Source organism: Lissotriton helveticus, chromosome 2_2, assembly GCF_964261635.1.
Source record: "Lissotriton helveticus chromosome 2_2, aLisHel1.1, whole genome shotgun sequence".
NCBI classification, from domain to species: domain Eukaryota; kingdom Metazoa; phylum Chordata; class Amphibia; order Caudata; family Salamandridae; genus Lissotriton; species Lissotriton helveticus.
In genome coordinates this window covers 254838833-254855766 of record NC_136060.1, presented here as the reverse complement: position 1 = coordinate 254855766, position 16934 = coordinate 254838833, and positions in this window count along the sequence as shown.

The following is a 16934-nucleotide window of genomic DNA, read 5'->3' as shown; positions in this document are numbered from 1 at the left end:
CGGAGACCACGCATAGACAAGGCACTAGAGACAGCTCAGGCGTGGGACGCCTTAGTACAATCACTGCGCGACTGTGATATACAAGATGAAACGGCGCATTTACACGCTGAGTAGAGCACTCCCCCGAGCTGTGACAGGCACATCACGCAAAACACTTTCCAATGAGTCCTGTGCACACACATTGTTTGGACTTGAACTGACTGTAACCATCGATGATGAGGGTTTGGGGGGGGTTTGGGGTAACTTGTTTAGTTTTATTGGGCGAAGGCACCCTAGGGCTTATACATATTGGGCCCCGTACATGTGATCTGAATGCTACCCTCACCTACTGCCTAAAAACGTGACTGTGGGACCATATAGGGGGTTTTAAGAAACATAGCAACTGTAATTTAACTTGTATGTTATGTGAAACAAAACCCAATAAAATTTGTTTTAAAAAAATGGTGAATACCATAAAGTTATATGTTTCAATGAATGCAGGTAGGAACAACCTGTCATGCAGTTCGACACCGGTGTACATGAGATAGGCCTTGTGATCAATGATATACGACAATGGCAATGACAGTTATAATACACGAGTAGTTTAGAGGCAACCTCATGGAAGTATGCATAGAAAAATTGGAGAATTTAAAACATGTTGGTGTCTTAATGCATCAGAGTCTGTTAGACATGGACCTTCATATGGAAAAAGCAGAACAGGTGTGAATCAAACAGGTACAAAAAATGTCAACGGTAAATGAGGAAGACCACGAAGAAGGTTGCGAGGAAGGGTGATAATAGATGAAGTATGAGGCAATCAAGAGCAATGATAGTGGTGATGGAGCGAGATTTGGAAATATATTTATTTCAACTCGCAAAGTTAAACTTCCATAATAAAATAATTGAACTAATGAGAATGCAGTGAATATTACTAATCAACTTAGAGTAAAATTGCAAATCATTACACGCGGGAAACTAATATATGTGCTCATATATGTGCTTCTTGTTGCAAATGCTTGTTTGTGAAAAATAATAAATTAATCTTGTCTATTGTTTTTGTCAGAATTAAATGCGGCTGATTTATTAATGGCATGTGCTTATTTGCGTGTGCTCATGTTTTGTCTTTCTGTCTTTATGTTGCATAATTTTGTTTGTTGCTTTATTTGCTTCTGCTAGGTAACATAGATTAATGGGTTAATAATTAGTAAAGGTGGGTGGGTAACGAACGAATTCTATTTCTTTCATTAATTGAAGTTTTGTGTTTGTTTATGCATTAGTTTTACGAGTGGGCCGAAAATAAAATGACTGGCAGTCCTGCAGCTTGTGAAAACTTGACCAGAGTAAAAGTCTTACCCATGCGCAGTCGAAAGAGTCATCTTTTTGCTGAACAAACAACGTTTAATGCAGGAACAAACGTGGTCGAGTTGAATGTGTTCTTGGAGCCTTTGCCAAGGGCAGGATGCTGTGGGCCTTGCCAAGATTAGGAAGTGAAAGAATCTCCTCGGGAAATGTAACTTTTTGAGGCAGCAAAGAGGATGGTGAAACTAAGAACAATAAGGGCTATGATGAAGCCCCGGACTTGATCAGGAGAGCGTGACCTGACAGTGGACTGACATGGCTTAACCAATCAGAACTTTGAATTGACAAAAAAAATTCAGATAATGTTACTTTAGTTAGTTAGAAAGGTATAAAAACTGACCCCATGGGAGGGAGGGCGCTCTTGTTGCTCATCTTCTCCTGATTCCAGTTAGGCGTGACGTGCTGTTGGACTTTCTTTGGAGCACGTAAGGATCAATAGGGCCAAATGACTTTAACTTTTATTCTCTAGGTGAAATGTCTATTTAGATAGGGAAAATAGGGCTTAGATGATGATAAACTGTTTATTCTTCAATAAAATGCTATTTTGATTTTGCTTGAAAACTGTCAGTTTAATTTGCTATTCTTCTAATAAATGCACTTTCTTTGAATAAATAGTTAATAAATAAGATTTTTGAAAAGACAAGCTGGACTTGTTATTTCAGAGTCATGTTATCATCAGCAGATTCATCAGCCTAAGTGACTTAATTAAATGCGAAGTTTGCAAAAGTCATGGTGAGAATATTATACTGCAGTTGTATATAAAAGTGTATATATTTTGTGAATGGGATTATTAATTAGGTCACATGATTCAGCTGCTCAAAATATGTCATGTTAGTTTATGGGCCTTGTGAATGATATCTGATTATTGGTGAGTATTGTGAAGTTGGGTAGTGTAGCTTATGACATATTTTCTATACGGGCCCTGGATCAATTCTCTGGTAGCAGAGTTACGGTTGCTATGGTAACTGACATGCTACATGGTAATTACATGGGATCGATGTTTAACATATGTTGAGTTTGTTCACTTGTTACATGTAGTCGAAAGTTTTTTTCCTGCAGTGTGAAAAATCCTAGTTGTGCCGGCATATGAGTGGTGTAACAAAATGAAGTTGCACAGTGCATTTGTTCGGTTTCAAAAAATAGTGGTATTGTTATCACTAGTGTTGTGGACGTACAACACGAGTTTAGGGACCTTAGGTGTGTTAGGTAGAATGTATAGTGAGGATTGTCCATTGAATCGTAGCTTTTGAGTACAGGGACTTAGAGCCTGTTTTAAAACTCACTGCGAAAAGAGTAGTAGAATTTTATCCGAGCTTGTGTGAAGGGTAAGGCAGCGTCTATTCTTACTGGCGAATGTCGATTTCTATGGTTGGTTAAAGTCCTACCAAGATTCCATGTATGGTTAGGGAAACTTTCCGTCTGAAAGTGCGTAAATGATTTTGTAAATTCGTCCAAGTCAAACTTTGAAATGCTACTTTATGTGCATTCAGAGAGAAACGAGTTCGATATTACTTGTTAGAAGGGTAGAGTAAAAGTTTACTTTATCAACGATTGTATATTCTGTGAGAATAGCGTCGTCTATTCCACGCAAAAGAATACTTGAATGGTTGTATAAACTGTCACTTTATTCTAGTGAAACAGACAAATGGTTTTAATAATTGAAATTCATTGAAAAAGTTTTCTTAAAATGGCTTCGTGAAAATATTTTGTGAAGGAGGGGCGAGCGATAGGAGTGAGAGACGAGAAGCTGCAGCGGCTGTATACGTCACAGGGTTCGCGCTGTGATTGGCTAACATACGTCACAGCTAGCGCACTGATTGGCTCATGTGATTCTGACGAGCTGTTAGCTGATTGGCTCTTTCAGAAAGCAGCAATTCTATTGGTTGAGCAAGGTGGTGACGTAGCTTAACCTGATTGGCTTGTTGGTGTGTTTCGCACACGGATTGGTTGGTTTTGCGGAACAACAAGGAAACATTTACGATCATTTTAAATTAAGCGGAGTTGATTAAAACATGAGTTATTACTATAAAAAAGAGGAGAAAAAGCTTACATGGCTTCAGAAATTGAAAAATATACTTTCACCCGATAAGAAAATTGAAACGCTAGGTGGAAAATTACTTCATAAGTACAAAACACCTGCAGCTTATATGGAAGGTGAATATGGTTATCATACTTGCCTTTGGTTTGACAATTGGATGATTTATACCAAAGATGATGGCGTATTAGCATGGCCGGAAGATGGTTTATTTAATATGAGAATTTTGAAAAATTTGAGAGAAAAAATGACAGCTCTTGTACCGAAGCCTAGACCAACACAATTTGAGGCTTTAGTTGAATGGGAGGATGAGATGTTTGAACTTCAACGGGAGGCAAGTGGTATAATAAGACCTCCAAAATCAAATTATAAAATAGAAACCCATGAGGATAGAATGCGTCGATGGAGACAGGCAGATATGTGTGATGGTCTCTATCCAGTGAGAGTAATGATTACTGAAATACCAGGTCTAAAGAATACTCAAAAGAAAAATAATATTGAAGAAAGTGATTTGGAAGATCCAGTTTTAGAAGAAATATACATTACAAATAATAAACAGACTCCTTTTAAACCAGCTTGTTCATGGTCTACTCCGATGGTTTCTACAGGAACTACCCCGAGTGCACCTCCACTTAATGAGGAATCACCCAGATTTTACCCGAATAATACAGAAACTCCTGAAAGATTAGAAACGAGAACTAATTCTAGTGTATATGGTGAAAGTAGAAATTTTCCTGAAACTCCAGTTTCAAGAAATGAGATTCCTTCCAGAAGTCTAATGAGTACTGGGAGAGATGAGGAAATCCCAAACACCTCAGAATATTTAAGATCAAAAGAAGAATTAATTCGGCAATTAACTAAAGGAATGGAAGCAGTAACAGTTCCAGTAACGATTGGTCCTGTACAACCTGTATTTGATCAGGGGGAAATTAAACATCCAGGTTTGACGATACCATTAAATACAGAAATTCAAAAAGTGGCTGAAAATTTTTATTCGGAATTAACTGAAATACATCGAGAGAAAACAATGATGCCTGATTTCAATTTTAATCCAGGTTCATTATGCAGAACACCAATGGGTGCAGAGTCAAATACTGAATCCCCAGAAAAAAGTGTTGAGAAAACAGATTCAAGCTCAAAGCTTGATGTCGCAAAACTTAAAGCAGATTTGGAAGAATTAATCATTGGCACAATTGGTCCTGACAGTTTAAAGCATTATCAAGATGATGAATTGTTATTCATTTGCAAAAGCATACAATGGAAAACAAAGATTAAATATGAACAGTTAGAAGAATTGGCTACAGAATTAGAAATTGATTTAAGCAAACAGAAAAATTTGACAAAACATTATAGGTTAGAATTTACTGAAAAAGATATAGGGAATTTTAATGCGATGGGAAGAATTGTGCATATAAAGGATTTGATTGTGTATATCAAAAAGTTGGGTGATTTAAGTAAATGGAGAGTAAAATGGACAAAAAAGAGAGAGGAGAAAAGGAGAGAAAGAAGCATGTTGTCTAATCAGTACCCAATGAGAGAAATAGCAGGAGGTGGATATGTGCATGTTCCTTGGTCAAGACAGGACATCTTGTTATTTACAAATAATTTTCCTTGGTTGAGAGAAAAGCCAGTGGAATGGTATCGACAGGTAGATAGATTTATAAAGGTTTCAAAAGTTCTGTGGATTGATCTGGATGGATTCTTTGACATTGTTGTCCCGTCAGATCTTTGGACAGAATGTAAAATTTCTGTAAGCTGGCCAAAGGTAGAACCTGCTCGAGATGAATCAACAGGTGCTCCATCACCAATTGTTATGGATTTATATGATAAAGTAATTGTCTGTTTGAAAGACAAAATTGCCCCTAAAGAAGTAGACTGGGTTAAAATTGACAGAAGAAATCAGGAGCCAAAAGAGTCAGTGCATTCATTCTATGAAAGACTACTGTTGGTTTTTAAACAGTACAGTGGCTATGAAAAATTAAGTGAACAGGACATGAGCCATTTTATATACAGATTTGTTTATGGCCTGAGACCTGAAATTGGAGATATGATTAGAAATGGAATTGTCGGCTGGCAATCACTTTCAGTTGATGATATACTGAGAAAAGCAAAATATTGTAGTGATGAGATAGATGCTAGACAGAAGACACTTAAGGAAAAGGCAATGTGGGCACAAGTGAAAGTAGCTGAACAGCAGATTGCAAATTTAGAGAACAAAAATGTAAATTTTAATCAGAATCCGGGTCAAGGAAAATTTAAGGGAAATTTTAACAAACCAAAATTTAATGTTAATATTGAAGAGCTAAAACAAAAGCTGCCTTGTTTTAATTGCGGTGAAATTGGACACTGAAAGCGTGAGTGTAAAAATCCGCCCAGAAATTTTAAAAATGCATCATTAAATCCACAGATGCAGAACAATGTAAATCTGCAGCAACAGCTACAGCGACAATTAAATGAGCTAAATCTTCAGCAACAGCTACAGCGACAGTTAGTGAATCAACAGAGTCAGATTCCACAACCTCCTCTTCCAAACTGTGGGAGTGGTCAGAGGTATAATTCGGAAACAGGATTCAGCGGTGGTGATCAGGTAATCAGCACACAAAGAGTGAATGTGCCAAATGTTTCTCGACAATTTTTGATGACAGAAAACAGTGGAAGTGATTCTGAGGATTACTTATGACGGTGCCTGAGAGAGGGGGAAGAGTATGTGCTTGGAGCCACATTTGAGGTTGACCAGTCTGGTCCATTTGTAAATGGTAAAGTGAATGATGTAGAAATCACTTTTCTTGTGGACACTGGTGCTACCCGTTCTACTGTTAGATCAGTGGAAATAGAAAACCTGCCTCTCTCTGTGGAAAGCATTCAAGTAGTTGGTGTAGCTAATCAACAGATTAAAACAAATTTGACAGAAACTGATAAAATAGAAATAGGCAAATTTAAAGATAAACACAGATTTGTAGTTTGTAATAGCAGTCCTGTAAACTTGCTAGGGAGAGATATTCTCTGCAAGATGAACTGCAAAATATATTGCTCACCGGAAGGTATTGAGCTTCAAACACTAGAAGAAGATGGGCTTTACAAATTGACAATGCTAATGGTTGAAGCGGAGGAAAGTTAATTATTTCCCGTATTTGATGAAGACAATTTACCTGAAGAACTGAAAAAGACAGTCAAAGCTGAAATTTGGGATTTGTCAGGAAATGAAATGGGCTTAATGAAAAATGTAGACCCAGTTAAAATCACAGTAAAACAGGGAATAGATTTTCCAAATATTCCACAGTACAAAATGAAAGCAGAAACAATTGAAGGTGTCATTGCTATAATCGACAAATGTATAAAACAAGGTGTTCTAAATGAAATTGAAAGTAGTCCTTGTAATTCACCGATTATGGGGATCAAAAAGCCAAATGGAACGTACAGAATAGTTCAAGACCTGAAACCTGAGAAAAGTTAATCAAATAGTTGTTCCATATTGCCCAGTTGTTCCAAACCCAGCAGTGATTCTTTACCAGATTCCGCATGATCTTTGCAATGCGTTCTTTACTGTTCCATTGCATCCAGACAGCCAGCAAATTTTTGCGTTCCGGTTCCAGAACCGCATATTAGCATGGTGTTGTATCCCTCAAGGGTATACAGAGAGTCCATCTATCTTTAATCAGTTGTTAAAGAAATCAATGGAGAATCTAAATTTACCTGAAAGATCAACATTAGTACAGTATATTGAAGATTTACTTGTTGCAACAAAAACATGAGATAACTGTGTAACAGATACAATTACTCTTTGGAATCATCTGGCAGATGTGGGACATAAAGTGTCTCCTGCAAAATTACAGTTTTGCAAACAATAGGTAAAATACCTTGGTCACAGAATTACGAAGGGAATCAGACAAGTAACAATTGAGAGAATTAAAATGATTCAGGGAATGCAACCCCCAAAAACACAGAGACAAGTCAGAATGTTTTTAGGGATGGTTGGCTATTGTCGCCAATGGATTAGTGGATTTTCAGTAATTGTAAAACCACTGCAGAGATTAACAAAATCAGATATTAAAGATCCTATTGTTTTGACAGAAATTGAAATGGAAGCTTTTGAAAAATTAAAAAGAAGTCTGTGTGAAGCACCTGCTTTAGGTATGCCAGACTATGAAAAGGATTTCGTGCTATATTGCAGTGAAAGGGAAGGATGTGCATTGTCTGTCCTAATTCCGAGGCATGGAAAACTGAGAAAGCCAATTGCATATTTCTCAGCAGTACTTGATCCTGTTGCAAAGGCATTACGAGGCTGCTTAAAAGCAGTAGCTGCAACTAGTGTGAGCCTTGAGCAAAGTGAGGGAATTATAATGGGTTTTCCTGTAAAAGTCTATGTAAACCATTCTGTTGAAATTCTTCTTACAAGAAGCAAAACTCAGCATTTAACAAGTAACAGACTTACAAAATACGAGAACGTTATTCTGGGATCAGATAACGTTTCGATAGCAAGGTGTGTGAATTTAAATCCTTCCACATTATTGTCTGATGGTACTGTAACAGAAATCAGGAATGAAAACGACATCGATCATGAGTGCTTGGATGTTTTGGAATATTGCACCAAGCCTAGGCAGGACATAAAAGATGTTCCTTTGCCAGAGTCAGATTTTGTTTACTTTGTTGATGGTTCTTGTTTAAGAACAGAGGAGGGCTTTCTGAGAGCAGCATATTCTGTTTGCACGGTTGCTGATGTAATTGAAGCATCATGTCTCGAAGGAATTCGTTCAGCTCAAGTAGCAGGATTGCTTTGATTCGAGCTTGTGAATTGGCAAAAGAATTAAAAATCACTATAGTGACTGACAGCCAATATGGATACGGAGTTGTGCATGATTACGGACAGCTCTGGTCTCAAAGAGGTTATTTAACCTCTGCAGATTCTCCCATCAGAAATGCAAAATTGATTAAAAGATTGATTGATGGCATTCAATTACCAGGAAAGATTGCTGTCGTGAAATGTCCATCAACTGTGTTTTTTGCAATTTTCACCCCGAGTGGGCTGGGTATGCTCAGACGTGAGTCCCAGGCTCTCCACACCACTGGAGTCAAGCTATCCAGGCTGATGAAGGCTGATAGCCAGAAACCGGTCCTTGGATGCTTGATTCCGGTCTGGGAAAGACATTGCTTGGTAGTTCAGACTGGATTGTTCCCATGAGGCACAGGGTCAGAGCTGATTTGCATATAGCCAGTGTCTAACCCAGGGTGGTGTGGAGTGCAAAAAAACGATGGATTTAGAATCAGATCTCTGTACTGGGGTGAATGTATGACATTGTTCTACATTCTGTCCATCAACTGTGTTTTTTGCAATTTTCACCCCGAGTGGGCTGGGTATGCTCAGACGTGAGTCCCAGGCTCTCCACACCACTGGAGTCAAGCTATCCAGGCTGATGAAGGCTGATAGCCAGAAACCGGTCCTTGGATGCTTGATTCCGGTCTGGAAAAGACATGGCTTGGTAGTTCGGACTGGACTGTTCCCATGAGGCACAGGGTCAGAGCTGATTTGCATATAGCCAGTGTCTAACCCAGGGTGGTGTGGAGTGCAAAAAAACGATGGATTTAGGCCCAGATCTTTGTACTGGGGTGAATGTATGACATTGTTCTACATTCTGTCCATCAACTGTGTTTTTTGCAATTTTCACCCCGAGTGGGCTGGGTATGCTCAGACGTGAGTCCCAGGCTCTCCACACCACTGGAGTCAAGCTATCCAGGCTGATGAAGGCTGATAGCCAGAAACCGGTCCTTGGATGCTTGATTCCGGTCTGGGAAAGACATGGCTTGGTAGTTCGGACTGGACTGTTCCCATGAGGCACAGGGTCAGAGCTGATTTGCATATAGCCAGTGTCTAACCCAGGGTGGTGTGGAGTGCAAAAAAACGATGGATTTAGGCCCAGATCTTTGTACTGGGGTGAATGTATGACATTGTTCTACATTCTGTCCATCAACTGTGTTTTTTGCAATTTTCACCCCGAGTGGGCTGGGTAGGCTCAGACGTAAGTCCCAGGCTCTCCACACCACTGGAGTCAAGCTATCCAGGCTGATGAAGGCTGATAGCCAGAAACCGGTCCTTGGATGCTTAATTCCGGTCTGGGAAAGACATGGCTTGGTAGTTTCGACTGGACTGTTCCCATGAGGCACAGGGTCAGAGCTGATTGCATATAGCCAGTGTCTAACCCAGGGTGGTGTGGAGTGCAAAAAAACGATGGATTTAGGCCCAGATCTTTGTACTGGGGTGAATGTATGACATTGTTCTACATTCTGTCCATCAACTGTGTTTTTTGCAATTTTCACCCCGAGTGGGCTGGGTATGCTCAGACGTGAGTCCCAGGGTCTCCACACCACTGGAGTCAAGCTATCCAGGCGGATGAAGGCTGATAGCCAGAAACCGGTCCTTGGATGCATGATTCCGGTCTGGGAAAGACATGGCTTGGTAGTTCGGACTGGACTGTTCCCATGAGGCACAGGGTCAGAGCTGATTTGCATATAGCCAGTGTCTAACCCAGGGTGGTGTGGAGTGCAAAAAAACGATGGATTTAGGCCCAGATCTTTGTACTGGGTTGAATGTATGACATTGTTCTACATTCTGTCCATCAACTGTGTTTTTTGCAATTTTCACCCCGAGTGGGCTGGGTATGCTCAGACGTGAGTCCCAGGCTCTCCACACCACTGGAGTCAAGCTATCCAGGCTGATGAAGGCTGATAGCCAGAAACCGGTCCTTGGATGCTTGATTCCGGTCTGGGAAAGACATGGCTTGGTAGTTCGGACTGGACTGTTCCCATGAGGCACAGGGTCAGAGCTGATTTGCATATAGCCAGTGTCTAACCCAGGGCGGTGTGGAGTGCAAATAAACAATGGATTTAGGCCCAGATCTTTGTACTGGGGTGAATGTATGACATTGTTCTACATTCTGTCCATCAACTGTGTTTTTTGCAATTTTCACCCCGAGTGGGCTGGGTATGCTCAGACGTGAGTCCCAGGCTCTCCACACCACTGGAGTCAAGCTATCCAGGCTGATGAAGGCTGATAGCCAGAAACCGGTCCTTGGATGCTTGATTCCGGTCTGGGAAAGACATGGCTTGGTAGTTCGGACTGGACTGTTCCCATGAGGCACAGGGTCAGAGCTGATTTGCATATAGCCAGTGTCTAACCCAGGGTGGTGTGGAGTGCAAAAAAACGATGGATTTAGGCCCAGATCTTTGTACTGGGGTGAATGTATGACATTGTTCTACATTCTGTCCATCAACTGTGTTTTTTGCAATTTTCACCCTGAGTGGGCTGGGTATGCTCAGACGTGAGTCCCAGGCTCTCCACACCACTGGAGTCAAGCTATCCAGGCTGATGAAGGCTGATAGCCAGAAACCGGTCCTTGGATGTTTGATTCCGGTCTGGGAAAGACATGGCTTGGTAGTTCGGACTGGACTGTTCCCATGAGGCACAGGGTCAGAGCTGATTTGCATATAGCCAGTGTCTTACCCAGGGTGGTGTGGAGTGCAAAAAAACGATGGATTTAGGCCCAGATCTTTATACTGGGGTGAATGTATGACATTGTTCTACATTCTGTCCATCAACTGTGTTTTTTGCAATTTTCACCCCGAGTGGGCTGGGTATGCTCAGACGTGAGACCCAGGCTCTCCACACCACTGGAGTCAAGCTATCCAGGCTGATGAAGGCTGATAGCCAGAAACCGGTCCTTGGATGCTTGATTCCGGTCTGGGAAAGACATGGCTTGGTAGTTCGGACTAAACTGTTCCCATGAGGCACAGGGTCAGAGCTGATTTGCATATAGCCAGTGTCTAACCCAGGGTGGTGTGGAGTGCAAAAAAACGATGGATTTAGGCCCAGATCTTTGTACTGGGGTGAATGTATGACATTGTTCTACATTCTGTCCATCAACTGTGTTTTTTGCAATTTTCACCCCGAGTGGGCTGGGTATGCTCAGACGTGAGTCCCAGGCTCTCCACACCACTGGAGTCAAGCTATCCAGGCTGATGAAGGCTGATAGCCAGAAACCGGTCCTTGGATGCTTGATTCCGGTCTGGGAAAGACATGGCTTGGTAGTTCGGACTGGACTGTTCCCATGAGGCACAGGGTCAGAGCTGATTTGCATATAGCCAGTGTCTAACCCAGGGTGGTGTGGAGTGCAAAAAAACGATGGATTTAGGCCCAGATCTTTGTACTGGGGTGAATGTATGACATTGTTCTACATTCTGTCCATCAACTTTTTTTTTTTTGCAATTTTCACCCCGAGTGGGCTGGGTATGCTCAGACGTGAGTCCTAGGCTCTCCACACCAATGGAGTCAAGCTATCCAGGCTGATGAAGGCTGATAGCCAGAAACCGGTCCTTGGATGCTTGATTCCGGTCTGGGAAAGACATGGCTTGGTAGTTCGGACTGGACTGTTCCCATGAGGCACAGGGTCAGAGCTGATTTGCATATAGCCAGTGTCTAACCCAGGGTGGTGTGGAGTGCAAAAAAAGGATAGATTTAGGCCCAGATCTTTGTACTGGGGTGAATGTATGACATTGTTCTACATTCTGTCCATCAACTGTGTTTTTTGCAATTTTCACCCCGAGTGGGCTGGGTAGGCTCAGACGTAAGTCCCAGGCTCTCCACACCACTGGAGTCAAGCTATCCAGGCTGATGAAGGCTGATAGCCAGAAACCGGTCCTTGGATGCTTAATTCCGGTCTGGGAAAGACATGGCTTGGTAGTTCCGACTGGACTGTTCCCATGAGGCACAGGGTCAGAGCTGATTGCATATAGCCAGTGTCTAACCCAGGGTGGTGTGGAGTGCAAAAAAACGATGGATTTAGGCCCAGATCTTTGTACAGGGGTGAATGTATGACATTGTTCTACATTCTGTCCATCAACTGTGTTTTTTGCAATTTTCACCCCGAGTGGGCTGGGTATGCTCAGACGTGAGTCCCAGGGTCTCCACACCACTGGAGTCAAGCTATCCAGGCGGATGAAGGCTGATAGCCAGAAACCGGTCCTTGGATGCTTGATTCCGGTCTGGGAAAGACATGGCTTGGTAGTTCGGACTGGACTGTTCCCATGAGGCACAGGGTCAGAGCTGATTTGCATATAGCCAGTGTCTAACCCAGGGTGGTGTGGAGTGCAAAAAAACGATGGATTTAGGCCCAGATCTGTGTACTGGGGTGAATGTATGACATTGTTCTACATTCTGTCCATCAACTGTGTTTTTTGCAATTTTCACCCCGAGTGGGCTGGGTATGCTCAGACGTGAGTCCCAGGCTCTCCACACCACTGGAGTCAAGCTATCCAGGCTGATGAAGGCTGATAGCCAGAAACCGGTCCTTGGATGCTTGATTCCGGTCTGGGAAAGACATGGCTTGGTAGTTCGGACTGGACTGTTCCCATGAGGCACAGGGTCAGAGCTGATTTGCATATAGCCAGTGTCTAACCCAGGGCGGTGTGGAGTGCAAATAAACAATGGATTTAGGCCCAGATCTTTGTACTGGGGTGAATGTATGACATTGTTCTACATTCTGTCCATCAACTGTGTTTTTTGCAATTTTCACCCCGAGTGGGCTGGGTATGCTCAGACGTGAGTCCCAGGCTCTCCACACCACTGGAGTCAAGCTATCCAGGCTGATGAAGGCTGATAGCCAGAAACCGGTCCTTGGATGCTTGATTCCGGTCTGGGAAAGACATGGCTTGGTAGTTCGGACTGGACTGTTCCCATGAGGCACAGGGTCAGAGCTGATTTGCATATAGCCAGTGTCTAACCCAGGGTGGTGTGGAGTGCAAAAAAACGATGGATTTAGGCCCAGATCTTTGTACTGGGGTGAATGTATGACATTGTTCTACATTCTGTCCATCAACTGTGTTTTTTGCAATTTTCACCCCGAGTGGGCTGGGTAGGCTCAGACGTAAGTCCCAGGCTCTCCACACCACTGGAGTCAAGCTATCCAGGCTGATGAAGGCTGATAGCCAGAAACCGGTCCTTGGATGCTTAATTCCGGTCTGGGAAAGACATGGCTTGGTAGTTTCGACTGGACTGTTCCCATGAGGCACAGGGTCAGAGCTGATTGCATATAGCCAGTGTCTAACCCAGGGTGGTGTGGAGTGCAAAAAAACGATGGATTTAGGCCCAGATCTTTGTACTGGGGTGAATGTATGACATTGTTCTACATTCTGTCCATCAACTGTGTTTTTTGCAATTTTCACCCCGAGTGGGCTGGGTATGCTCAGACGTGAGTCCCAGGGTCTCCACACCACTGGAGTCAAGCTATCCAGGCGGATGAAGGCTGATAGCCAGAAACCGGTCCTTGGATGCATGATTCCGGTCTGGGAAAGACATGGCTTGGTAGTTCGGACTGGACTGTTCCCATGAGGCACAGGGTCAGAGCTGATTTGCATATAGCCAGTGTCTAACCCAGGGTGGTGTGGAGTGCAAAAAAACGATGGATTTAGGCCCAGATCTTTGTACTGGGTTGAATGTATGACATTGTTCTACATTCTGTCCATCAACTGTGTTTTTTGCAATTTTCACCCCGAGTGGGCTGGGTATGCTCAGACGTGAGTCCCAGGCTCTCCACACCACTGGAGTCAAGCTATCCAGGCTGATGAAGGCTGATAGCCAGAAACCGGTCCTTGGATGCTTGATTCCGGTCTGGGAAAGACATGGCTTGGTAGTTCGGACTGGACTGTTCCCATGAGGCACAGGGTCAGAGCTGATTTGCATATAGCCAGTGTCTAACCCAGGGCGGTGTGGAGTGCAAATAAACAATGGATTTAGGCCCAGATCTTTGTACTGGGGTGAATGTATGACATTGTTCTACATTCTGTCCATCAACTGTGTTTTTTGCAATTTTCACCCCGAGTGGGCTGGGTATGCTCAGACGTGAGTCCCAGGCTCTCCACACCACTGGAGTCAAGCTATCCAGGCTGATGAAGGCTGATAGCCAGAAACCGGTCCTTGGATGCTTGATTCCGGTCTGGGAAAGACATGGCTTGGTAGTTCGGACTGGACTGTTCCCATGAGGCACAGGGTCAGAGCTGATTTGCATATAGCCAGTGTCTAACCCAGGGTGGTGTGGAGTGCAAAAAAACGATGGATTTAGGCCCAGATCTTTGTACTGGGGTGAATGTATGACATTGTTCTACATTCTGTCCATCAACTGTGTTTTTTGCAATTTTCACCCTGAGTGGGCTGGGTATGCTCAGACGTGAGTCCCAGGCTCTCCACACCACTGGAGTCAAGCTATCCAGGCTGATGAAGGCTGATAGCCAGAAACCGGTCCTTGGATGTTTGATTCCGGTCTGGGAAAGACATGGCTTGGTAGTTCGGACTGGACTGTTCCCATGAGGCACAGGGTCAGAGCTGATTTGCATATAGCCAGTGTCTTACCCAGGGTGGTGTGGAGTGCAAAAAAACGATGGATTTAGGCCCAGATCTTTATACTGGGGTGAATGTATGACATTGTTCTACATTCTGTCCATCAACTGTGTTTTTTGCAATTTTCACCCCGAGTGGGCTGGGTATGCTCAGACGTGAGACCCAGGCTCTCCACACCACTGGAGTCAAGCTATCCAGGCTGATGAAGGCTGATAGCCAGAAACCGGTCCTTGGATGCTTGATTCCGGTCTGGGAAAGACATGGCTTGGTAGTTCGGACTAAACTGTTCCCATGAGGCACAGGGTCAGAGCTGATTTGCATATAGCCAGTGTCTAACCCAGGGTGGTGTGGAGTGCAAAAAAACGATGGATTTAGGCCCAGATCTTTGTACTGGGGTGAATGTATGACATTGTTCTACATTCTGTCCATCAACTGTGTTTTTTGCAATTTTCACCCCGAGTGGGCTGGGTATGCTCAGACGTGAGTCCCAGGCTCTCCACACCACTGGAGTCAAGCTATCCAGGCTGATGAAGGCTGATAGCCAGAAACCGGTCCTTGGATGCTTGATTCCGGTCTGGGAAAGACATGGCTTGGTAGTTCGGACTGGACTGTTCCCATGAGGCACAGGGTCAGAGCTGATTTGCATATAGCCAGTGTCTAACCCAGGGTGGTGTGGAGTGCAAAAAAACGATGGATTTAGGCCCAGATCTTTGTACTGGGGTGAATGTATGACATTGTTCTACATTCTGTCCATCAACTTTTTTTTTTTTTGCAATTTTCACCCCGAGTGGGCTGGGTATGCTCAGACGTGAGTCCTAGGCTCTCCACACCAATGGAGTCAAGCTATCCAGGCTGATGAAGGCTGATAGCCAGAAACCGGTCCTTGGATGCTTGATTCCGGTCTGGGAAAGACATGGCTTGGTAGTTCGGACTGGACTGTTCCCATGAGGCACAGGGTCAGAGCTGATTTGCATATAGCCAGTGTCTAACCCAGGGTGGTGTGGAGTGCAAAAAAAGGATAGATTTAGGCCCAGATCTTTGTACTGGGGTGAATGTATGACATTGTTCTACATTCTGTCCATCAACTGTGTTTTTTGCAATTTTCACCCCGAGTGGGCTGGGTAGGCTCAGACGTAAGTCCCAGGCTCTCCACACCACTGGAGTCAAGCTATCCAGGCTGATGAAGGCTGATAGCCAGAAACCGGTCCTTGGATGCTTAATTCCGGTCTGGGAAAGACATGGCTTGGTAGTTCCGACTGGACTGTTCCCATGAGGCACAGGGTCAGAGCTGATTGCATATAGCCAGTGTCTAACCCAGGGTGGTGTGGAGTGCAAAAAAACGATGGATTTAGGCCCAGATCTTTGTACAGGGGTGAATGTATGACATTGTTCTACATTCTGTCCATCAACTGTGTTTTTTGCAATTTTCACCCCGAGTGGGCTGGGTATGCTCAGACGTGAGTCCCAGGGTCTCCACACCACTGGAGTCAAGCTATCCAGGCGGATGAAGGCTGATAGCCAGAAACCGGTCCTTGGATGCTTGATTCCGGTCTGGGAAAGACATGGCTTGGTAGTTCGGACTGGACTGTTCCCATGAGGCACAGGGTCAGAGCTGATTTGCATATAGCCAGTGTCTAACCCAGGGTGGTGTGGAGTGCAAAAAAACGATGGATTTAGGCCCAGATCTGTGTACTGGGGTGAATGTATGACATTGTTCTACATTCTGTCCATCAACTGTGTTTTTTGCAATTTTCACCCCGAGTGGGCTGGGTATGCTCAGACGTGAGTCCCAGGCTCTCCACACCACTGGAGTCAAGCTATCCAGGCTGATGAAGGCTGATAGCCAGAAACCGGTCCTTGGATGCTTGATTCCGGTCTGGGAAAGACATGGCTTGGTAGTTCGGACTGGACTGTTCCCATGAGGCACAGGGTCAGAGCTGATTTGCATATAGCCAGTGTCTAACCCAGGGCGGTGTGGAGTGCAAATAAACAATGGATTTAGGCCCAGATCTTTGTACTGGGGTGAATGTATGACATTGTTCTACATTCTGTCCATCAACTGTGTTTTTTGCAATTTTCACCCCGAGTGGGCTGGGTATGCTCAGACGTGAGTCCCAGGCTCTCCACACCACTGGAGTCAAGCTATCCAGGCTGATGAAGGCTGATAGCCAGAAACCG